Consider the following 23060-nt stretch of genomic DNA (forward strand, 5'->3'; position numbering starts at 1 on the left):
AAGGAAGGAAGGAAGGAAGGAAGGAAGGAAGGAAGGAAGGAAGGAAGGAAGGAAGGAAGGAAGAAAGAAAGAAAGAGAGAGAGAGAAAGAATAGCTTAATAATTCAAACTGTTAATACATACACACAAGCTATAAAATGTTAAGAAATTTAAATATTTAAGTCATAGCAAAGAAGTGGCAATTCAACATCCAGGGTCGAGAGGATGTTTGAAGGAGATGGCAACTGGTTAGGCTCCCATAGCGGAGAGGACATCTTCAGACGTGAAGGGGGTCCCAAGTGTTAACAGCATTTCAAGTCCCCTTTTCTCATCAAGGGGCATGAAAGGTACTCCATTCAAGGGGAGGTGTGTAGTCGGGTGCGCTTCAGGCAGGTCAAAACTCAAAATCTAGAGGATTGAAGGGAAAGAATTTTTCTCTTTCTGGATAGGTGTCATCTAAGGCAGAAACAGAGCTTTTTGCTTCAACAGTCTCCTCAGTCATCTTTTTGGCAGAGAAGTTTGTTTTTGCTTGCGGGGTCCATTAGCCTTTACTGACTTTTCTGTAGCTCTGTTGACAGGTCCCAAAGCCTTTCTGGCAGCTTTAGGTAAGTGTAGCTGGTAGAGCAGCAAACGTTTTACCAATATATGGCATTGAAGCCTGCGATCTCTGACTGAAAGCTTTCACTGAAGGCCCAGACCCCAGCTTCAGACCATCCTTAGTTGCCATACAGGTGCTTAGTTTTCCATCTTCCTTATCAACAAAGATCACAGCAGCCATTCTGCGTTAGGTTGGGATCAGCAGCCAAACTCCTCCAAGAGTGGCCTGAGCATCTTCTGGAAACTTGGTAGAAATGCCAAACTGCAGGCATCTACTGACTGAGAATCTGCATTTTAACAAGCTCCCCAGAGGATGTGTATGCATGAGAAGCACTGCCCTACATGACACTCATTGCCAAATTCTGGATCTTTTCTTTCTCACTTGGTCCCAGTTATGCTTCCCTCATACCTGGCTCTTCCCACATCCCCTCTACCCCCGTTGCGTCCCCTCCCCAGTGCATCACTTTAACCATTTTCTTTCCAATATCCTCAGTTCTCTCACTCCTCGAGTCTCTCTATTTCTGTCTACAAAATACCAAAAATTTACTTTCTTTCTTTTCTTGTTCTTTGAGCCCCTGGCTCCTACCATGCAATGGATACGTAGTCGTGTCTCCTGTTTTGTTGAATCCATACATGCCTCCCTCATTAAACAGCTATGTGAGAGGTATTGAGCAAGAAATCTGAACTCGATCTTCTCTTGGGCGAGTTGTAACTCCTTTTGCCTTTTCTGTTTATCAACTCGCTCCTAACCAACTGTAGGGTGGCAGTGAAATCTGCAGTTTCCATTTATAGATCCAACTGCTAAACAGGATTTGAGAACTGAGCCGCCTTCAGTGGTTAAGCTTAAACCTTTAACTCAAAGAAAGGTGTTCCTCACTTTAAGACAATCAAACATAGAAAATTATACTTAGAGGAAAGAATGCCAGGGTGGCTTTAAACAATAATTCTTCCAAAAAAAAAAGATTTCAAAAGTTCTTTAGACTAGTAATCTTTTAAAGCACCTTAAAATTACATTTATTCAAATCTTGATAAGAGCACAAGTATCTTAACATTTAGGAAGACATCTTCAGTTTGAGTTGCTGTATTTTATGTGGAACCCAGGAAAAAGGTTTGGAGCCTGAATGACAAAGAAAATTACCTCAATTCCCCATTCCCATATTTTGTAGCAGGAACTAAGCAATTAAGGACTGCTGTTGAAGATCATATTACTTTTTGACTCACATTTCCTACCTGAGGCTTGATTTGCAGTGATAATTTTCTTTAGACATTTAAAAAAGCAATTGCTCATAAAGAAAAGAGATATATTGGCCAGAGTCTTCCTTAATGCCAAGGGCTGACAATAATTGAGTGGTTTGATTGCTATTCATTTTTCTCAAATCTCTGATTGCTTGCACAATAACTTTCTTTCCCAATCAGTCTAACAATTCATATCAATATTTTATTTTTAATAGTTGACTACTCGTTTCATTAAAAATGTAAGTGCATTAGCTCTATGTAAAATGATACCGTTGGGATAAACTTCTTTAAATATTCATAACATGAAAATTAATAAATCTGAGTGTTTCCATTTTAAAAAGTCAGGCTACTGTCAGGTATATTTGTTCCTAGATGAAATTTGCTAAATTAAAAACCTCAAGCATCATCTTTTTATTGATTCTTCTTTATAATAAAACATTGCAACAGAAACGCTATGAGAACAGTATTACTAACGAATAACTCATTCTCTGAACTTCATCCATTTATAACTAGCTTCCCTTCCCTTCTGTCTTTCATGCTACCCTCCACTCTTATCACCTGGATTCTGACCACTAAATCAGCCTGTCTGAAGTCAAAGAAGTTAAATGCTGGATGTGCATAATATTTCTTTCCATTTTAGTCAACCTCTTCCTTCTCCCCCCACCCCTACTAAAGCTAATGTATCATAATAGTGTACAGCAAGAGCTTTAGAGGAAACTGTTTCTACTGGGCTCCCTCCCAGTTGAAGGGAGAGGCACACACTTCATGGGGGCAAAGGCTGCTTGTTGTATGTTGGTCCATGAGCAGATATAACCTTAGAAGCAGCAAACTTGATAAATTTTATACATTGATTAGAAGGTGGAAGAATCCAGCTACAGCAGGATATCTCTGATCAGCTACCAAAGGCTTGAGAATGCCATTTGCATTATTCACAAAAATTAGCTTGAAATGAATTAAAGACTTAAATGTAAGACCTGAACAAAAGACCTTATCAAACTCCTAGACGAGGACATAAGGAAAAAGCTCTTTGACACTGGTCTTGACAATGATTTTTTTAAATATGATACAAAAAGTATAGGCAACAGAAGCAAAAATAAACAAGTGGGACTACATGAAACTAAAAAGATACTGCACAGCAAAGGAAACAATCAACAAAATGAAAAAACAACCTACAGAATGGGAGAAAATTGTTTGCTAATCATATATCTGATAGGGGGTTAATATCTAAAATATATAAGGAACTCAAAACAATTCAAATAGCAAAAGAAAAATTCCAAATAATCTCATTAAAAAATGAGCAAAGGACCCAAGTAGACATTTTCCCAAAGAAAATATACAAATTGCCAACAGGTAGATAAAAAAGAGTTCAATCAGGGAAATGCAAATCAAAATCACAGTGAGATATCACCTCACACCTATCCGGATGGCTATTTTAAAAGGATAAGAGATTACAAATGTTGGCGAAAATGTAGAGGAAAGGAATCCTTATACACTGTTGGTGTGAATATAAAATGTTATTTTTATTATGGAAAACTGTATGGAGGCTCCTCAAAAAATGAAAAAATAGAACTTCCATATGATCCAGCAATCCAACTCTGGGTATATATCCAAAGGAAATAAAATCACTACCTTAAAGAGATATCTGTACTCTCATGAACATTGCAGCATTATTCACATTAGCCAAGATATAGAAACAACCTAAGTATCCATCTACAGATGAATGGATAAAGAAAATGTGATATATGTATATACGTATATATATATATATATATATATATCCGATGAACTATTTTTCAATCTTAAAGAACAGGAGAAAATCCCATCATTCGTGACAACGTGGATGAAACTGGAGGGCATCATTATGCTAACTAAAGTAAGCTGGACAGAGAAAGACATGACATCACTTATATGTGGAATCTAAATAAAAAAGAAAGAAAAAAACTCTCTTCCAGATCTAAAATTATTTATGAAAAAGAATCTTTGAAAGAGAAAACCCAGGCTAGACTGGCAAAGAGATAACACAAAAGCAACCCTATCCTACCCCATAGGGACTCAGATCACACTTTTTCATTTGAAGCCTGTATAGAGCCTCAGAATCTTTCTCTACCCAATCCTTTGGTCAACCTCTACCAAATACTCATGATTCGCTCATGAGTCGAAACTTACTTGCCATCTCTGAAGGCAGATGATTAACAGAGGAGAGAAAACATTCATTTCCACTTGGGCAGGGCAGGGCCAGACAGAGCATAGCAGTAATAACTGCCAGGTGCCGGAGGTCTCCACAAGGCATCAGGCATTGGAGGAGGTCAATACTCAGGTGTGCAGCTGAAAGGAAAAGAGAAGCCATCAGAACAGCAAAGACAAAACCACCAAGTTCCTTTGAAATGGAACCGGAAGTCAAGCACACAGATACTTCTGTGTTTAGTTCTCAAGATGTAGAGTTGTATTTGTGATTCTAGTCATCCTTTATAAATTAAATTCTTCTTCTGGGCCAACAAAGGAAAGAAAATACTCAAATCCATACATGGTGTTTATTTGATTTTACTGAAAACTTGTAAAATTCAGTTGTCCTATTGTAAATGAGGCACATGTGGAGTTCATATACACAGCAGAGAGACAAATGGTGCATAGTCTCTTCCTGCATATGTACACAGAGGCTATGAATGTAAAACATATGCGAAGAATCGAATGTTTAGAAATAGTGTGCATATTACACACAGCTGAAAAGTCCTGGAGTCATCTACTTCAGAGTCTCAAACTGTGGTCGACAAACCATCTGCATCGAAACCTCCTGGGGTGTCTGTTAAAATTCAGAACGAGGGCCCTACTCCAGACCTCCTCCATCTGTCTTCTCCACACCTCTACCAAGCCTGACTCTGGGTCAGGGATATATTCCTAGTTTGCAGGGAGCCTCTTGATGAAACAAAAATACGCTGTGACTCTGGGGACCTAAGTATGTGCTTCTGGGCATGACTATATTTCACAGGCAAATGTAAATGCATTTTAGACTTATCAATGGTTTTAATATTCTCTTTTCCCCTCCCTTCCTCTGTCAGCTAATCGTGGCTTTAATAAGTTTGTGCCGCTTTCCTTCATTAGTGCTTCATCCAGGTTTGTAACACACCATGTTTAGCTAGGGTGAAGCTTCTAGAACCATTCCATTGTTACATCTGAACTTGCTTCCTCCCCCTAAGTCTTTATTCCCTCTTTGCAGTTTTCTGGCTGTGCCCTTGACACAATTAAATGGTCCTGATTTTCTGAAATCCAATAATTAAATATGTGGGAAGGAGCTATAGCAAAACTGAACAAGAGCAATACTGCATATTTATAACCTTTCCTTTCACCTGGAGGCTGCCTACAAATTTAAGCTAATATGATTAAGCAGGAATGCAGTGGATCTCTTCATCATCACAGAAAAGCAAGCCCCTTAGAGGGGTAAATTATGGCACCTGTTTAGTTGCATTAAAATCACTTCCTAAAAGGTATAGATAGTAATTGAGTAACATAGCATAATTGACAGAAACTGAAGGGAGAATTTCAGAAGTTAAATGTACAAAAGTTCTCAGCTTGGCCAGGGCTCCCTGTGCGGAGTCTTAATTTGTAGATTCCACTGATGGCTGCACATGATAAAGGATGAGAGGTTGGAGAGCCTTCTAGCATCAGTTCAGGACCAAAGGGTGGAAGGTTGCCATTCTCTGAGAACTACATGAATCATCCCACAAAAATAAGGGGGGCTGACAGCCTGTACATCAAACAGTTGGTGGCTACAGGATTGGAGATGCTAAGCCCAGGTCCTGAAGATGCTGATCATCCAGTGTTGGGGGGCGTAGAGTGATTTTCTCCTGGGAAGCTACTACTTTCCCTTAGCATAGGCTTCCTCTGCGCTGTCAAAATTTCTGCGGAGGGAAGAATCTTACGGAATTTTTATGCTATAAGTTGTTACATGCCACCCTCGAGTAAGAATTGATCCCAGCTCTTCTGGAGGGTTAAGGAGCTAGAGATCCAGGGTATCTAGTGTGGTGGGGCTCAGAGAAAGCTATGTAGCTGGGGATGCGGAAGCCTCTGTTTTCCTAGGACTTCCCTGGTAGGTAGGACAGCCGTCCCTCAGTAACTGCGGGGGATTGGTTCCAGCACCCCTTGCAGACACCGAAATCCGCAGATGCTCAAGTCCCTCATATAAAATGGTGTAGTATTTGCATATAATCAGTGTATACCCTCCCTTTTACTTTAAGTCATCTATAGATTACTTACAATACCTACTACAAAATAAATGCTATGTAAAGAGCTGTTATACTTATTGATTAGAGAACAATGACCAACAAAAGGCCTGTACAAGTTTAGTACAGACACAGACATCATGAGCCTAACTGCATAGTACATGTACATCAGCAACAATGTAACATTTTCCCCCAAATATTTTCCATCCTTGGTTGGTGTGATGAAGCTGCTACCCTACTTTGAGCTATGTAGGTGGTAGATGTGGGCAAAAGTGTCACAGGACCTAGCCTAATACCTGGGGGAGAAACAAGGGGACCCGAAGCCTCGGCATGGGAAGATGATAGTCATTGAGCACTTTCCATGTACCAGTTACTGTGATAACAGTTTTTAAATATTACTACTACTACCACTACTACTACTAATAATAGTAATAATAACATACATATAAGCACCTAATATTATCTGGCATAATCCCCACAAGAAGCCCATGAGGTTCACATGATGATCTCTAGTATACAGAAAAGGAAACTGCAGTTTAGAGAATTAAGTCTCTTGGTCAAGGTCATGTGGTCTAATTCCAAAGACCCTGCTCATAACTCCCACTCTACATGCCTTATATGTTCTGTGGATAACGGCACTTAAGACTCATAATAGCTCTGTATGGTAGGTGGTATCACACCCCGTAATTTATAGATAAGGAAATGGAGACCTAGGGAGCTTAGGTGAGGTGCTGTCTGCAGAGACACCTCATAAGTGACGGACCAGGACTCATACCCAGGTCTACCTAATGCTAAATTTTGCCCCTCTGTGAATAACAATGGCAAAGCTGGGAGGGAGACTTTTCCTTGGTGGGGACAGTGACCTTCAGGGCAACAACAAACATTGGCTGAGACCTGTGAGGGTCAGACCCTGACACAAGGACTTGCCTGGTGCCATCTCAGCCTGGAGCTAACATCATCTAAACCCGGCTATGGCTGTGCAGACAGGACTCCCATACCTTCAGCCAGGGTATGCACTCAGGACAAGCAGAATTGCGTGACAAAATGCATAGCTCAGGCAATAATGGGCGGTCAGGGAGGAAGGAGAAATCAGTGTGAGCCAAAGTGGTTCGGGAAGGTTTCCTGGAGGGAGGGGATTTGCGATGCATAGAAAATACGGCTATATTTGGAAAAGCTGAGAATTATTTAATATGCACTTTTTTATCCAATACTTCCAAATGTTGTCAATGTGCTAGACATGATGGGGAGGCTGAAGAAATAGAAAATATGTTTTCTAGTCTTAAATGGCTTTGAGTCTAGTTGGTGAAATAGAACATACAGGAAGAGGCAGTGATCGATGTTAGCCAATATCCAATTAAGGACTAAATTATGTTCCATTATCTCTAAGCACGGTAGAGTTTCAGAGGACGAGAGATCGGTAATAGGTAGGATGGTTAGGAAAGGCTTTCTGCAGGCGGTGGGACTTGAGCTGTGTCTTAGAGGATGCAAGCAGATGGAGGGCATGACATCTGTAAATGTGTGGCACTGGGAAAAAACAGAGATGGTGGGCAGTGGAGCAGACAGGGATGCTGGCAAGCCCCAGTAGCATCTCCACATTTGGGGGTTGGGATAAACTGGGTCCCTCAAAGCTACCGAAAAAATTTGGAATTAAAGTTTCTACCCTATGAGTTAAACTATAAAACTTGCTCACAGTGGCAAACTCACATCAGAGAGACTTCCCTGCAGGACTCAGTAATACTGGGGACTAAGAAATGTTTCCTCATCTCTAAAAATATGGCCATCCGAAAAGGGATAATCGGCCACAGAGCTAGGAGCATCATGGGGTCAGTGACCACGATGCCTATTCCAGCACTGTCCAGGGAGCATGTGTCCCAACTCAGGCTGTCCACTCTGAGTGGCTGGAGTATTTCTTATTTCAAATCACAAAAGCCTCTGTGAGCACAGCTAAAGTGGGTTTCTCCCTAAGAGAGGCCTCTATTCTCCTTGCAAATGAGGTGACCAAACCTCCAAAACTGATGATAGAGCCCAGACTGTGGCAAAATCGACTCATAAGTCCACTTTATGAGGATGTACAGTCAGCCACCTGGGTCTCCCACAAGACACCAAGATATGGCATGTGCCTCACTCATTGGGCACTATACAACTTCAGGGGTGTCATCATCCACACCCCTGCACAAGTGCACTTGGCAGCCCTGTGTGACCTCTTAAATGTTTCCATTTAAAGCTCAAAAATATATTCTGAAGCCCCTCAGCAATTCTTAGGGCTGGAGAATGGGAGGGCTAAGTTAAAGCCCCTTTCTGGGCCCCCTTGGGCTCTGGCAGCTGCATGCATACAGTCACTGGATCAGGAACCACATGTTAACAGGGAATTAATTCTCCCTCACCACCAACATGAGGGAAATACTCGGCATTCCCTCCTATCTTTATCAGAGCCCTGGGTTCTGGCAACTGTCAGAAAATCATCAGTGTCCCCAGCCTTGCTCACGAAAGAGTCAAGATTGTGGGGTCAGCCACTGCAGACACTTGAAAATTCCAGGCTGTGCTTATCTGACCTGACATTGACCTGATTTTGTAGACAGTGTTGTTTCCTTGGTGATAGTTTCATGCCAGAAAATGCTTCTGTTTTATAAATGACTGGCTAAAATCCTGCTGGGCAGAGCAGGGCTCTTGGTGTCAAGGGTGAGGGGAATGGTCTCAGCATCTTGAATGGAAATGAGGACAGGCCTGACAAAGAGGAGGTGGCCTCTGAGAGCCCTGGGGTCTTCTAGGGAAGGTGGACTCCGTGAGGTCTGCCTGTCCACGTGGTGGGAGAGACACACCCACATTCTCTGAGTGAGGGTGTGATCCAGGGCACCTCGTTGTGATATGTTTCCCCTCAGTAGAAGGAAGCCAGGAATCCTTTCAGGCCAGATAATCCAGCTTGATTTGTTAGGTGTCTGGGAACTTGAGAGGAAGAGAGCAGAGGTTGAGGACTTTAAACCAGGAGGGAGGTGTGTGTGTGTGTGTGTGTGTGTGTGTGTGTGTGTGTGTCTGTGTGTGTGTCTGTGTGTGTGTCTGTGTGTGTGTCTGTGCGCACACGCTTGCATATGTGTTGGGGTGGTTAAGTTATAGAAAGTTTAGTGTAATAGTATCTAGTCTTATTTTCCAGCTATGATTTTGGACACTGGTAATGTTCATGAAGATTGGAAGCTCTTCCTGCAAATCCTCACTGGATCTGAGAAAACGCTGCTCTGTCCCATATAGAAGTAGATGAGGTCATTCTTGCTGCTGTGTGTGGCTTTGGAGGATGTACAGAAGGTGGAAAAGAACGTGACTTTAGGAAATGATGCTGTCTACGAGTCCAGTTTATTTTTGGACTCCTGAGGCTTGCACATTAACCAGAGTAAAGTAAACACACATATGGGAACTGTATCTATGAATTGCAGTCTAACCACTGTTTCCATTTCTTTCCCCGTGCCCTTTAATGTAATTGAAATGTCCCAGTTTGGGCTAGAAAATAAGTCTGTGTTTGTGGATGAAATCCAATTGTATGGATATGATGGTGTTCATAAATCCCCCGAACTCCGTCCTCTGGAATTTTCCCAGAGTGAAACCAAATACTCACACTTCTGCCTGGCTCTCAAATTCCAAGTCATCAGTATCTGCCGCACACAGCCTGTATGTGACATTTTTTGTGGGAGGTTATCACAGTGTAACCACTGTGTGAGTATTCAGGGCTTATCTAATCAGGTTTTCTTGACACTTGTTTTATTGCGTTCAAATCTTACTGGCTGATCAAGTGACTATGCTGTTTACCGAGCTGGCACAAAAGAGAGCTTCCTTATAAATGCTTGCCCTTGTTTTACACCCATTCTCCTGCAAGCCAGAGGAATTCTGCCTCATGGCTTGGGCTATGCTGTCCCTGGCTGATCATCGACTTGGAAACCAGAGCCCTACTGCTATCTGTCTGGCTTTAGGAAACATTCCTGAATGGGGTGGGTGGCTGATGATTCTAAGATCCCATCCAATTTCTGGTTTTGTGGATTCTAAAATCTAATTGCCACAGCATTTTAGCACAATTCTTCCCTGCTTCTTACAAAATAGGCATTCAATAAATACTGTGGCATGAAAGAATGAATGCATGAATAAATGAATAAATGAACAGAATTGTCAAGAGACTATGGTCCCAAGTCCTCCTAGTTCCTTCCTGAAAAACCATTTTGCTTTGGATAAAAACTATTGAAAAAAAAAAAAAGGACTCCTGCTGCCAGGTATGCTCCCTGATATGCCAGAGTTCCTGTGGGAGGCAGGCAACCTTATCTACCCTGGGGTTTCTCACCACATGGAGATGTAACTGACACTCTTCATAACAAACGGGGTTACCAATTCCACCATTAGGATGGTTATTATAAAAAAATGGAAAATAACAAGTGTTAGTGAGGATGTAGAGAAATTGGAACCCTGATACATTGCTGGTGGGAATGTAAAATGGCACAGCTTGGAAGCTCCTCAAAAAGTTAAATACAGAATTCCCGTATGACCCAGCAAGCCCACTCCTAGGTATATACCCCAAAGAACTGAAAGCATGAATTCAAACAAATACCTGTACACAAACATTCACAGCAGCATGATGCACAATCATCAGAAGGCAGAAACAGCAACCAACAGATGAATGAAGGCATAAACAAAATGTGGTGTCCCCATACAATGGAATATCACTCAGACTTAAAAGGGAAGGAAAGTCTGACACACGCTACCACATGGATGAATCTTGAAAATATTATGCTAAGTGAAATAAGCCAAATATAAAAGGATCAATATTACATGATTCCACTTACATGAGATACCTAAATAGGCACATTCATAGAGACAGAAAGTAGTATAGAGGTTACCAGGGGTCAAGGAGAGGGAAGAAAGGGTAGTTATTATTTAATGGGTACAGAGTCTTAGTTTGGGGTGATGAAAAAGTCCTGGACATGGATAGTGGTGATGGTCGTACAACATCGTGAATATATTTAATGCTCCTGAATGGTACACTTTAAAAATGTTACAATGCTACATTTTATGTATGTATATTTTAGTGCGATACAAATAGTAAAACAAAACAAAACAAAAAGGATATGTGAAGGACCAGAGGTAGAAGGATATCAGGTAAATTATGCCTCAAAACATTGCTAACTATAGAAGCTAGCATTTCATGTTGCCGGCAGCTTACAAGTGCTCTAATCTATCACCATCTCAATCCTTACTACAATACATCTCTGTGGGGGATATTATCCCATTTCACCAAAATAAACAGGCACAGAGCTGTTGAGTCACCTAACACTATATAATTAGCCACTAGAAGCTCTGTGACTTGAACACCTTTCTTCACACTCAGTATGTTGTACTCTTCCAGCGTTCCCACAGCTGCCTCCCTAACGTGGTCACTATGTGTCTTGCAGAAAAGCAGCCCACATATAAGACCAGCGAGGAGGGCTGATGAGGCTGTCAAGTGTGCTGGCCCAGAACACCCTGGCCTGCAGCCCCTGACTAGCCTCACTTGCCCTCCCCTGGGAGAGAAAGGTGGTCCTGAAACTCTCAGCTGGGCTGATAGCATTGACAAGCATTCACTCTCAAGATACAGCTTGACTATAAAATAATCAGAATCCCCAAACCTCTCTGCCTCCTTAAAGCTGATGTATTCGGAGATCTTTCCAAGGCACAGACATCAAATTTTAATCTTCTGTATATCAGAATCCAATACTTTTCCCACAAGCCCCATAGGCCATTTTTCAAGAAAATTTTTCCATAGTTTGACATTTAAATCCACCATCCTCAGCAAGAAATCACTATTTGCAGGTATCATGAGCAGTTTCCCCCACCTGGTGAAATTCATGCATATCATTTTCACTTTATATGTGAGGTCAATCTATTCAGGGCCCCATTCGGCACAGAGATAGCCATACATCTCCTGGTTTTATGGTTGCAGAAGTCACTACATCAAACCATCCACTGACTTTTTCTGAGCAAAGGGGCCCATCTGTGTAATTAATCTTGACCACTCTCTTGCCAGAACCACACACGTTCAGCTACTCTGCCTGTTACTACCCATAGCAGCTTGAAAGATGGCAATGAAGACCCCTCAATTCTGATTCTCACCCCCAGTCATTCCCCCATGAAGCTCCTGTTGTTCCTGATGTGTCTGCAAGTGTGCTGTTAATTAAACTCCCCAAATGGTTCTTTCCAGATAATGGCTGCCTCAAATTGGGTACCAAGGTCAGGCCATGCACACCCCACATAGTGTTCATCTGTCCTTGACTTCTAGGACTCTGGCTCTAGAACAGTGAGCCTTGGGTTCCCAAATCTGGTAGCATGTTTGCCAGATACTGGCCCACGGCAGCTGGGATGAGGCAGCAGTGCCTAATGGTTAGGGATGTGGTCTCTGACGAGACTGCTGGGGTTTCAACTCTGGTTCTATGATGAACCAGTTCTGCAGCGTTGGGCAAGCCTCTTACCCTCGCAGTACCTCAGTTTCCTCGTCTATAAAATAGGGATATTAATAGTATACCCACCCCTTAAGTAGTCGGAAATAAGTAGCCTCTAACACGTAAAGCACTCAAAATAGTGCTGGAAGCAGAGTAAGACCTTAGTATGAGCTGGTCCTTACTATTCTTAGTATTCTTAATTCACACCTGGGTTTACAGAGCACTTCGCCAAAATGTTAACCTTCAAAAGCTTCCGGGCAGTGCCTTGTCAATATCCACAATCAAGGACACATACGTGGAGTGACAATCCTTGGCCTTCCCGTATCCTCTGTAAATCTTCAGAGGCTGCTGCAACTTGGATGTCAAAGATTATGAATCTCCACTTGCCAGATTTGTTGAGTCACATACCCCTACACTGATTGTTTGCAGAGCACTTCATAATTTACAGGAGCTTTGTCTTATGTCAGTGGCCTGACTGCCATCGCAGCTCTCACCTCCTGCCATACTGAGGAAGCTCTGACGTCACATGAGTTCTGGTGCTCTTTAACTCTTGCACATGCCTTTCCCTTTGAGTGGCATGGCTCCTTGACAACATTTGGATTCTTCTCCATTCTCCATAACTCCTTGCTCATCCCTCTAGACCTTCAGGCATTGACTTAGGTTCTGCTTCCCCTAGGAACCCCTCCAACAAGTCCTGGACTGGTCGGCATAAAGGGCCCCTTTTCTGTATTCTAGCACCTTTACTCATTACGCACTACTATGTAGCAGGGTGTTGCTTTTCCTTATGAGATGCTAAGCTCCTTGACAGAGGAGGCTGTATTATTTCTTGTGGTCTACCTGGTCCTTAGTACAACATTTGGCATTTCAAGGGTGTTCAGAAAAATAAATGAACCACCCATGGAGTGATAAAGAACTTGCCAGGGAGGGTCCTTAGAGAGGAGAAATGGTTAACTCGACAGAAATTTGGAGAAAGCTTCCCAGCAGAAGTGACATGTGGAGCTGCGTCTTTGAAGATGAGAATGATTTTGACAAGTAGGAGAGGGAAAACAAGTAGCTTCAGACCAAGGAACTAACAGGAGTGAGACTCACAGGCCTGGAGATCTGCAGAGGCTGAGGCCCAGGGTGGGTGGGGAGGAAGAGGGTATGAAGAGAGGGGAGCACTGCGCTGGGAGGCGGTGCTCATCTGGGGAGTTAGACTGTGAAGGGCGTTCTGCAGCAGGAGCAGGCTGGGCTGTGTTCTGCAGACAGCTAGAATCTGCTGAACTATTTTATGCAGGGTGGCGTTTTAGAAAGTATGCCTGTAATAGTAAGGTGCAGGACATGCCTCAGATGCCTGCATCTATTGAGTACACAGACAGATGCTTTTGCTGGTCTCTGCATGTAATATTCTGGAAAGATAGGCTCTAGAAACTAGTACCAGTGGTTGGGCCTTCAAAGGGAACTTTTGTGAGGAAACAGGGATGGAAGGAAGTCAATTTTATTCCTTTTGCACTGTTTCCAGGTTTTCCATCTGTTTGCAATATATTGACACACACACACACACACACACACACACACACACACACACACACATGTATATACAGAGGGTGCCAAAAAAATGTATACACATTTTAAGAATGGAAAAAAATATTAAAATTGTAATACTCAATATATACTGATAACAAAAGACGAATACAAGTCATGTTTTAATTCTGCAGTTACAAGAGGTGCTCAAAGTGGTTACCATCAGCGTCCAGACACTGCTGATTATGGCAAACTACTGCTTGAGCAACATTGACCAAAATGCCCACTTGTATACATTTTTTGGCACCCCTGGTATTAAATTTATTGGGTGATATTAGTTAGTAAAATTATATAGGTTTCAAGTGTACAAATTCCATAATACATCATTTATATTTTGTACTGTGTGTTCACTACCCAGAGTCAGTTCTCCTTCCATCATCATATATTTGATCCTCTTTACCCTCTTCTACCACCCCTCTCCCCCTTCTCCTCTGCTAACCACTAAACTGTTGTCTGCATCTATGAGTTTTTCTGTTTGTCTCATTCATTTGTTGCTTTCAGTTTTACATGACACATATAAGTGAAGTCATATGGTTTCAAGTTTTTCTGTCTGACTTATTTCGCTTAGCATGATAATTTCAAGATCCATCCATGTTGTCACATATGGCAGCATTTCGTCTTTTCTTATGGCTGAGTAATATTCCATTGTGTATATGTACCATATCTTCTTTATCCAATATCTACTGAAGGACACTTTGGTTGTTTCCATGTCTTGGCCACCATGGATAATGCTGCAGTGAATATAGGGGTAAATAGATCTTTACAGATAAATGTTTCTAGATTTTTTGGGGTGGATACTCAGAAGAGGGATTGCTGGGTCCCTCTTCTGTATTATATTTTCTTAAAAGTACATGTTTTAAATATACAGTAACACAGCAAGAATGAGGAAGGAAAGAAAGACAGAAGGAAAGAAAAAAGAAGGGAAACACATACCACAATATGAAAGTGCAAATGATCACCCACAGTCTGGTCAGGAAGACCAGCTAGCAGATGTGGGGACAAGGCAGGTGAGGGATCATCACCGCTCACCCGCCTAGGAAGCCAAGGCCGTGGGCAGCCTCGAGGTTGCATAATCCTTTTTCCCTTCCAGATGCAAGTTCCCACGTATAAATCCTCTCATTTCATACAGTGATCCCAACCTCAGATATTCAGCAAGGCAAATGCATCCTCAGTTGTAATCAGAGTGATGGTTCTTGAGCCTCTGTTAACCTCTATTTTTGCCTCACATCCATCGGCTTCCTCTGGGCATAGAGCTCTCTGGGCAGAGGTCTTCTCCTGCTCACCAGCTCAGCCCCGTCATGGGGACAGCAGTGGGCAGAGGCAGGAGGAAAGAGAAGGGTTCTTCCCTCCTTGGAAAGGCACTTCTGAGCCTGAATGGAGAGAAAGAGGCTTGCTCTCCAGACTGCCCAAGAACTGCTCAGGATGTGTGGAATTTGAAGGGAAGAGTGCCAGGTCATGTTTCAAGTCTAAATTCAGGCACAGCAACTCAGCAGGGAGGCTGACCTTAGCTCCCCAAATGATGGCTTTGGTTTTTTTGTTTTTTTTTTTTAGCTGAGCCATCCTGCTACCTGTTGGCAGCTCATCGGCTGCTCAGCTCGGGCTGGACTCGAACTGCTGTTGCTCAGAGCTCAAACTCTTGAGTGAGCTCTTAACCAACTGAGCCACTCGGCCGGCCCTCCAAAATGATGGCTTTGGAATCAAGAAGAGCTCAAAGTTTTGGACTCCCAGTGAGAAAAATCTAGAGGAATCACAATATTTTCATGGTGCTGATGGCAATACAAATATAGGTGCAAGTCAGTTTAAGAAAACCCAACTAAAAACAAACAAACAAACACGGGACTTTGGAACTGGATGTTAAGTGTATACTGAATAAAAACGTCACTTTTTCAGTGCAGGTCTCAGAAACACCACCTCTCTGGCAATGCCTAGTTGATCTTGAGCAAATCGCTTCACCCATCTGGGTTTTGGGTTTCCCTTTAGATCTGCAGATACATTTCAGCTCTCTCCTTAATTCCAGCAGCACATGTACTTGCATTTGGAAATATTTCTTGATTGATTCACTGATGCCCTGTTACCTGTTACCCTAAAGACATTCAGCATCATTTCTCAAGGCACTGACAGCTCATCTGAGATGGTGGGGTGGAGAGAGGGTGGGAATAACTGAGGCGAGGCACTTGGTGCTCAATCACCCAGCACTTTAGACCATTAAACATTGGGGAGGTGGAGGCAGCTTTATTTTGCTCTAAGAACATGTCTGGTGCTGGCCATTATCACATGACTAAAGCTGGGAGGTGCCTGTAATGGGGGCCCTTTAAGGGGCAGCAAGACTCTCCTCTTGCACATGAATTTGTAAATATGAAAATCACACTCCTGATACTGCTAGCAGATCAGCACTTGTATCAATTTTTCAAAAGCTTCTGCTGATGGGAGCTCAACTCTTGCTTACTAACAAGGCTCTGAAAGTGGTTTGAAATAACTCGACCAAATTTTTCAAGATGTTCCACCTTTTAGGAATGCCTAGCAAACAGTAAATATCATTAAAATTAATTGTGCCAGACTTTTACAATTTAAATTGAATTGTCAGCTTTGTATACTAAAATGTGAAAATTATGTGTTGCACAAGAAATAAATCTAGGCTGGTTATTTGACTCAAAATTAAATTAAAGACTGAATGCACTTACTTTTTAATAGGCTTTACATTGTTATATGACTTCCCTTAGAGTCATTTATATCTAAGCCATATTTCTTTAAAACAGGTAATGTAAATTTGCTATCTCTAGTGTCCTTTATATCACCAAAGCACACAGTATTTCTTCCACATAACTTTGTTTTCTGGTGATAATAATTGATGAATCTTAAGTATTTGTTATGTTTCTTCTCTCTCAGATTCACATGGAGAAGACTCCACAATGTTCTACTCTCTTTAATTTTGAGTGACTCTACTGGCCACAATAGCATTTGCTAAAGACACTGCTCCTCACTGCCCTGGTCCAGCAAACCCTCTAAAATGAGGTGACCAGATACAACAAACGACTGGGTATCCTGTATTTTTATTTGTTAATCTGGCGACACTACACCAGAGCCCTTCTCACATTCTCAGACCTCCTCCCTGCACAGACCTCCACCTCTGCCCAGTTCTCCCGCCTCCCTCTCCTCACCCTCTACTTTCTCCAGCCTTTGAACCCCCCTGAGCTCTTGCTCACAGAGCTTGCCTCTGTGGGCCCTGCTATAAAGACCCCTCTCTAGCCTGGAGTGGCTAAACCTCCCTCTCACTCCTTGGGTTCAATCTTTGCCAAATACCGGGGGTGCCCAAAAAATGTATACAAGTGCATGGGATGTGGAGTAGAGTGTGGGAATGGAGTCAATGGAATTGTAATAGATATGTATGATATCATGGGTGGGAGGGCACTGGATGTGGGAAGGGGGTTGTTACTTTGTGAGGGGTGAGAGAGATAACTATTGCACTGTTTTGTACACCTGAAACTACTACTACTACTACTACTAATAATAATAATAAAATGTATACAAGTGGACACTTTGGTCAGCATTGCTCAAGCAGTAGTTCGCCATAATCAGAAGTGTCTGGATGGTGATGGTAACCATTCTGAGCACCTCTTGTAATTGCAGAAGTCAAACGTCACTTGTATGCTTCTTTTGTTATCAGTATATATTGAGTATTACAATTTTAATACAGTTTTCCTTTCTTAAAATGTGTATACATGTTTTTGGCTCCCTCTGTATTTCCTATGCCTGTCATGTCCCCGTGCTCAGCCTTTGCTGAGGATGACGACAGGAATTCACCCTGATCCTGTCACATCTGCTATTCACGGTGATGGGTGATCAAAGCATGTGGATGAAACTAGGAGTGAGGATTAAAAGGCCTTCACTCCAGGGGGTGGGCTCCTAATGCATAGGAACCCTTTACTGTGAGAATCATGCTTCCTACACTGCAAGCAAACCACCCTGTGTGACTACAGACCAGCCAGCCAGAGGGTATGTAACCACTTTCTTAGCCCTGAGTCTGTTTCATTAAATGAGCAGGACTTGGAAGTTTGAGCAGAAAGCAATTATATAACATTTTCCTAAGTTGAATGCTTGTTCTTTGCTCATGAATGAAATCTCAGCTCCTATGAAATTAACAAATAGCCTCATTTTTGAGTTAATAAAAATGTCCAGTTCAATCCAGAATTCAAATTTGTCATACAGTTTAAACTCCTCTCCTCCCGACAGACTGGGCCTGATACAAGATGAGGAGTCGGTGGGGTGGTGGGGTGTTGTGGCTGCTTCATCGCTATGTTCACTCCTACACCCCTAGTCAGACTCCCCCAGAACTGGAGAGAGGCAGAACAAAAGGGAAGGAGTCAGAAAGGGCTCACTTGGTTGTTTCCACTTGGGTGTCAGGCTGAATCTCTCTCCTGTGCAGCGTTTTCGTGGGTTCTTTGGAGTCTAGCCTTGGTAGGCGCCTTAACAGCATGAGTGCTCCAACCTGTAGTTCTTTTAAAAAAGTCAAAGTCAGATCCAGCTGGCCTCAACCTCTATGTCAGGGTACCTTGGCCTCTCGAGCCCTGTCTCTTTACTCTACTCCCTGGTGGGAGCTGCTCTAAGCACAGTCTTTACTTTGGGCCTTATGGCTGGAAGGCAGGGCCAGTCTGCACCCACCCAATTCTGGGCCATACAGGTGAAGCTCTCCGAATAGTTTCTGAAATCTCTCCCACTTTGCTTATGGTGAGGGGGGAAATCCAGAAATAAACCTGCCTTTCTGTTAGTTTACTCATTTTGAGCTCTGCCAGGAGCCGTGATCCTTTGAATTAGCTTTTGCTCACTTTTGTAATCCCAGCACTTAGCTCAGTGCTTGGCAAGCAGCATACATCCAAGTTTGTTGAATTGAATTGAACAAGTGTGACAGGTAGAATGAGACTCCTTCTGTGTCCTATTTTTGCCAAAGCCTCCAAACAGAGGGTAATGCATGACAAGTACCATCTATGTTCTGAATAAAGGGGATGGCCACATCCACCTTGAACTTAGCCAGAGGAGGCCAAGCAGGCCCAGCAACCCCCTCTTCATAGGAGCAGGCTCGTAGCTTTGAGGAGAGAAACAAGATTTCCTTGAAGAGAATGTGTAGGACTAGAAAGCATCATGCCTTCCCTGCCCCACTGCCACCAATGTGAAGAAGGGCCCTAAGATCCACAGGGGGAGATTAGAGTTATTTTTAAGGGGGGAAACTGACTCGTCACTCGCTGGCTGGATCCTAGCTGATCTACCAAACCCTTGAGCCTCCCTCATGCTGTGGCTGGATGGGCACAGGAGGGCTCCCAGGAGAGCTTGAAATGCTTCTCTTGGGTTAGTTGGTCACGAGACTAGGGCCTGACTCCCCCCTGAAGCAGTCAGGAGGCAGGTGGCTGGGGGAAGCTCCCACTGGGGGTTGGGAAGGAGAGAGGGCAGTGGTAGAAAGGCCTTACAAGTCCCCAGTTTGGAAAGGACCACAGCCAAGAGGCCTACCTGCTTGTGTGAAGGGGCCCTTAGCAAACTTCAGAGAGAAAGAGTCCAAAGGCCTCCTAAGAAGCCACCTAAAGGTGCATGTTCCCTGATAGGTAAAAGTGGATTCATGCAGAATCCACGGCGTCTGGGAGAGTATGTGTTGAGGGATGAGTGGGGAGAGCACTAGTGATAGGGAGGCGTACAGAGTGAACTTACAAAAGGCCTCCATAGGAATTTTCCAATGTGTGTGTGGCAGCAATGAGAGGGGGCATTACACAGCTCAGAGAAAAGTCTAGAACCCCAGCCTCTTTCCCTGGCCCTGGCCCTCAGGGAACCAGAAGCAGCAGAGAAAGTAGGGGAGAGGGAAGCAGAAGAAGGCTGAGCTGAGCTGAGGTGGTGGGTGGGAGAGAAGGGAGAAGCTTTCATTGGATGAGAGAGTCAAGTTTTTATTTGGGTTATGCTGGACATTCTAATACTTGAATGAGACCAGAGCGCTTTAGGATCTGCCCAAAAGGACACCCAGGGAGCACTGATGAAATGGATTTGAGGGTGGCAGGAGTGGGAGAAACACAAAGCCACTTCCTGATTTCACCCTATAGAATCCAGCCTATTCAGTAAACCTGTTTCACAAGCAAGTGGCGAGTGGGTGGTGGAATGTTCACAATCCACCACACCGACTTTCCCCAATTCTAAGACACACTTTAAAAACAAAACACAAGAAAAACATTTTAATGTTTCTGAAATCCAATGTCTTATAAATTCAAGTGCACTTTCAATCCTTTTTAAAAAAATTGTGGTGCCTTAAAATATATTGCACTTTAGGTTTGAGAATATTTTGAATTGATAGAACCATTTACAGGTTTTTAAGTGCTCTCACTCACGTGATTGCAAGTTGAATGTCACTCTGTGACCTTCATCCTCTAGGAAGCTGTGTTGTCCAGCCTGGGTGAGGGTGTCTGGAAAAGCGCAGGACAGCAGTGAACAGGGATTGGCTTAGGACTGTGAGCAGAAAGCATAGGCGACACCCTCCACATTCCTGGAAAGATGTCAGGGGAACCACAGGACACCCCAAGGTTTCAAGTCCAAGGGAGGTGAGGTGGGGGCAAGAATCTGATCTGAAATAAAGGGCTAGTGGCACAGGATTGGGAGAGTAAGTAAGGAAGGAACCTTAAAATTTTTTTTTAAAGAGTAGCCATTCATCTGTCGATGGACACTTAATTGCTTCCATGTCTTGGCTATTGTGAATAATACTGCAATGAACATAGGAATGCAGATATCTCTTCCAGACAGTGCTTTTATTTGTTCTAAAATATCTACCTGGAAGTGAGATTGCTGTATCATATGCTAGCTCTATTTTTAACTTCTTGAGGAACCTCTATACTGTTTTCCATATTGGCTGCACCAATTTACCAACAGTGTGTGAGGGTCCCCTTTTCTTCACAGCCTCACCAGTTCTTGTTATCTATGTGAAGTGACTGATGTTAACTACATTCATTGTGGTAATCATGTCACAATATATACATATATCAAATAATTATATTGCATACTTTAATTCAATGTTCTATGTTAATTATAGCTCAATAAACCTGGGAAAAAAGAAGCTTTGGCAATAAATTTTTTTTAAAAAAAGAGTAATAAGTGACTTTGATTGACTCCACAGACAGGGAGAAGGAAGGGAGATGTCAAGGAGACCAAGATGGTATAGATAGTCAGTTACTTAAATTTAGTCTAAGCAAGAATTCTACACCTGAGGAAATTGAACCCTATAAAATAGGGTTAAGTAACTTCCTCAAACAACACAACTAATAAACAATAGACGTGATCATCTCCAATTTTTCTTCAGTTTTATCATAATGCAAAAATTCTTCAAAATGAAAGGGGTAAAGCAAAGACATATAGAAGGAAACTACAGCTTAGAATGGATGGTAAAGAAATAGTAAGAGAACACCTAGTTCTGGTTCAGTAATACTGAGTTCCCACCTGGCCACTCTTCTTGTTGGCCAGCGACAGACACTGCCATTGCATGACAGCTGACGTCTCGCTGAGCCTGGACACCTTTAAGAATCCTGCCAGCACAGTGCCCCGAGCAACCCCCACTAGCTGAGCCTGTGTCTGCTCCCCCCTCCCCCCCACCACCAAGCTGCCTCCTTTACATTAGATTTCCCCTCTGCAGGCCACATGTGCTCGCACAGAACCTGGAAAAAACTTAGAGGCGGGTCCCAGGACACTGGTCATCACCTTTGAGATTATGGGGAACAGGCGTTCCCAAATATCAAAAAGGAGAATTTCAAAAGTGGAAACAGGAGGATTGTTATTGCCTGGCAAAATTCTGGAATTGAATATTAAACAGAAGAACTGAGGCTTCTTAGAAAATAAGGATCTGAGCATTCACAAAACTATTATAATACGGACAATACTAACCTCATTATTTTCTCATAGCGTTAGCAGTCTAGAGTGTAACGTGAATTCATAAATAAAGCATTTGATAAAGTTCCTTTAAAACAGGTAGAAATATATTAATTCAATGAAATATTTTTGATAAACTCATACATGATTAAAACCCTGTACCCAAAGAAAATAAGCTGCTCTGGGAGTGGATATTAATAAAACATTGTATTTATTTATTTATTTATTTAGAATGGGTTTTTTTTTGCTATAAAACAATCACCTTCATTTATTTACTCAAGATTTCAGTTTGGCCAGAGCCCAGGGGACCCCTCCTCTCAGTTCCATGTGACATCAGCTGAGGCTTTGCTCACAATGGCTGACACTGGGAGCTCAGCTGGTGTGGCTGGCTTAGAAGAGCAAGAAAGGAAAAATTGCCAGTGTTTTCAAGGTTAGGCCTGACCTTGGCAGGAGTGTCATTCCTGCCATTGTAGAGGTGACAGAGCCCAGGTAAAGCTTATTGTTTTGGGGTTTTTTTTTGTAATAAAAATATACGTATTTAAGGTGTATAACATGATATGATAGCAAACATAGAGATACGATTACTACAATCAAGCTAATTCACATATCCATCTCCTGACATAGTTGCTGTGTGTGTGTGTGTGTGTGTGTGTGTGCGCGCGTGTGTGTGTGAAGCTCCTGAAATCTAGTCTCAGCAGATTTTTAGTAAACACCACAGTATTGTTAACTAGAGTCACCATGCTGCACATTAGATCTCTAGACTTATTCATCCTACATAAGTACAACTTTCTACCCTTTGACCAACATCTCCCCATTTCCCCCACTCCTGGCCCTTGGTGACCACACAGACCTCATCTTCTCTCAGCCAGGTGTGGCAATAAACATTGTCACCTTTTATGTTTGGCACCATCTACTGGACTATATATATCTCCTCACCCTTAAAGCATATATTGGCCAGTTCTTTCTTTAAGCCAACACAACCCCAAATAGTTAAGATACTTGGTAAAAGCCCAGAAAAGATGTGAAAGTCAGGGCAAGCTGCCCCAAATACCACTGTCTGTGGTTTGTTCCTTTGTGGCCAGCCAACAGGGGTTCCATGACTGGGTTTGCAGTGGAGGATGTATGTTTTTCTGCAGTGA

The 23060-nt window shown here is 42.7% G+C and overlaps 1 pseudogene; it reads right to left on the reverse strand.

The window, feature by feature from the left end:
• Positions 1-148: 148 nt before the first annotated feature.
• LOC109387239 (securin-like) lies at positions 149-756 on the reverse strand (annotated as a pseudogene).
• Between the last annotated feature and the right edge of the window lie 22304 nt (positions 757-23060).

Source organism: Hipposideros armiger, unplaced genomic scaffold (genome assembly GCF_001890085.2).
Source record: "Hipposideros armiger isolate ML-2016 unplaced genomic scaffold, ASM189008v1 scaffold_151, whole genome shotgun sequence".
Taxonomy (NCBI): domain Eukaryota; kingdom Metazoa; phylum Chordata; class Mammalia; order Chiroptera; family Hipposideridae; genus Hipposideros; species Hipposideros armiger.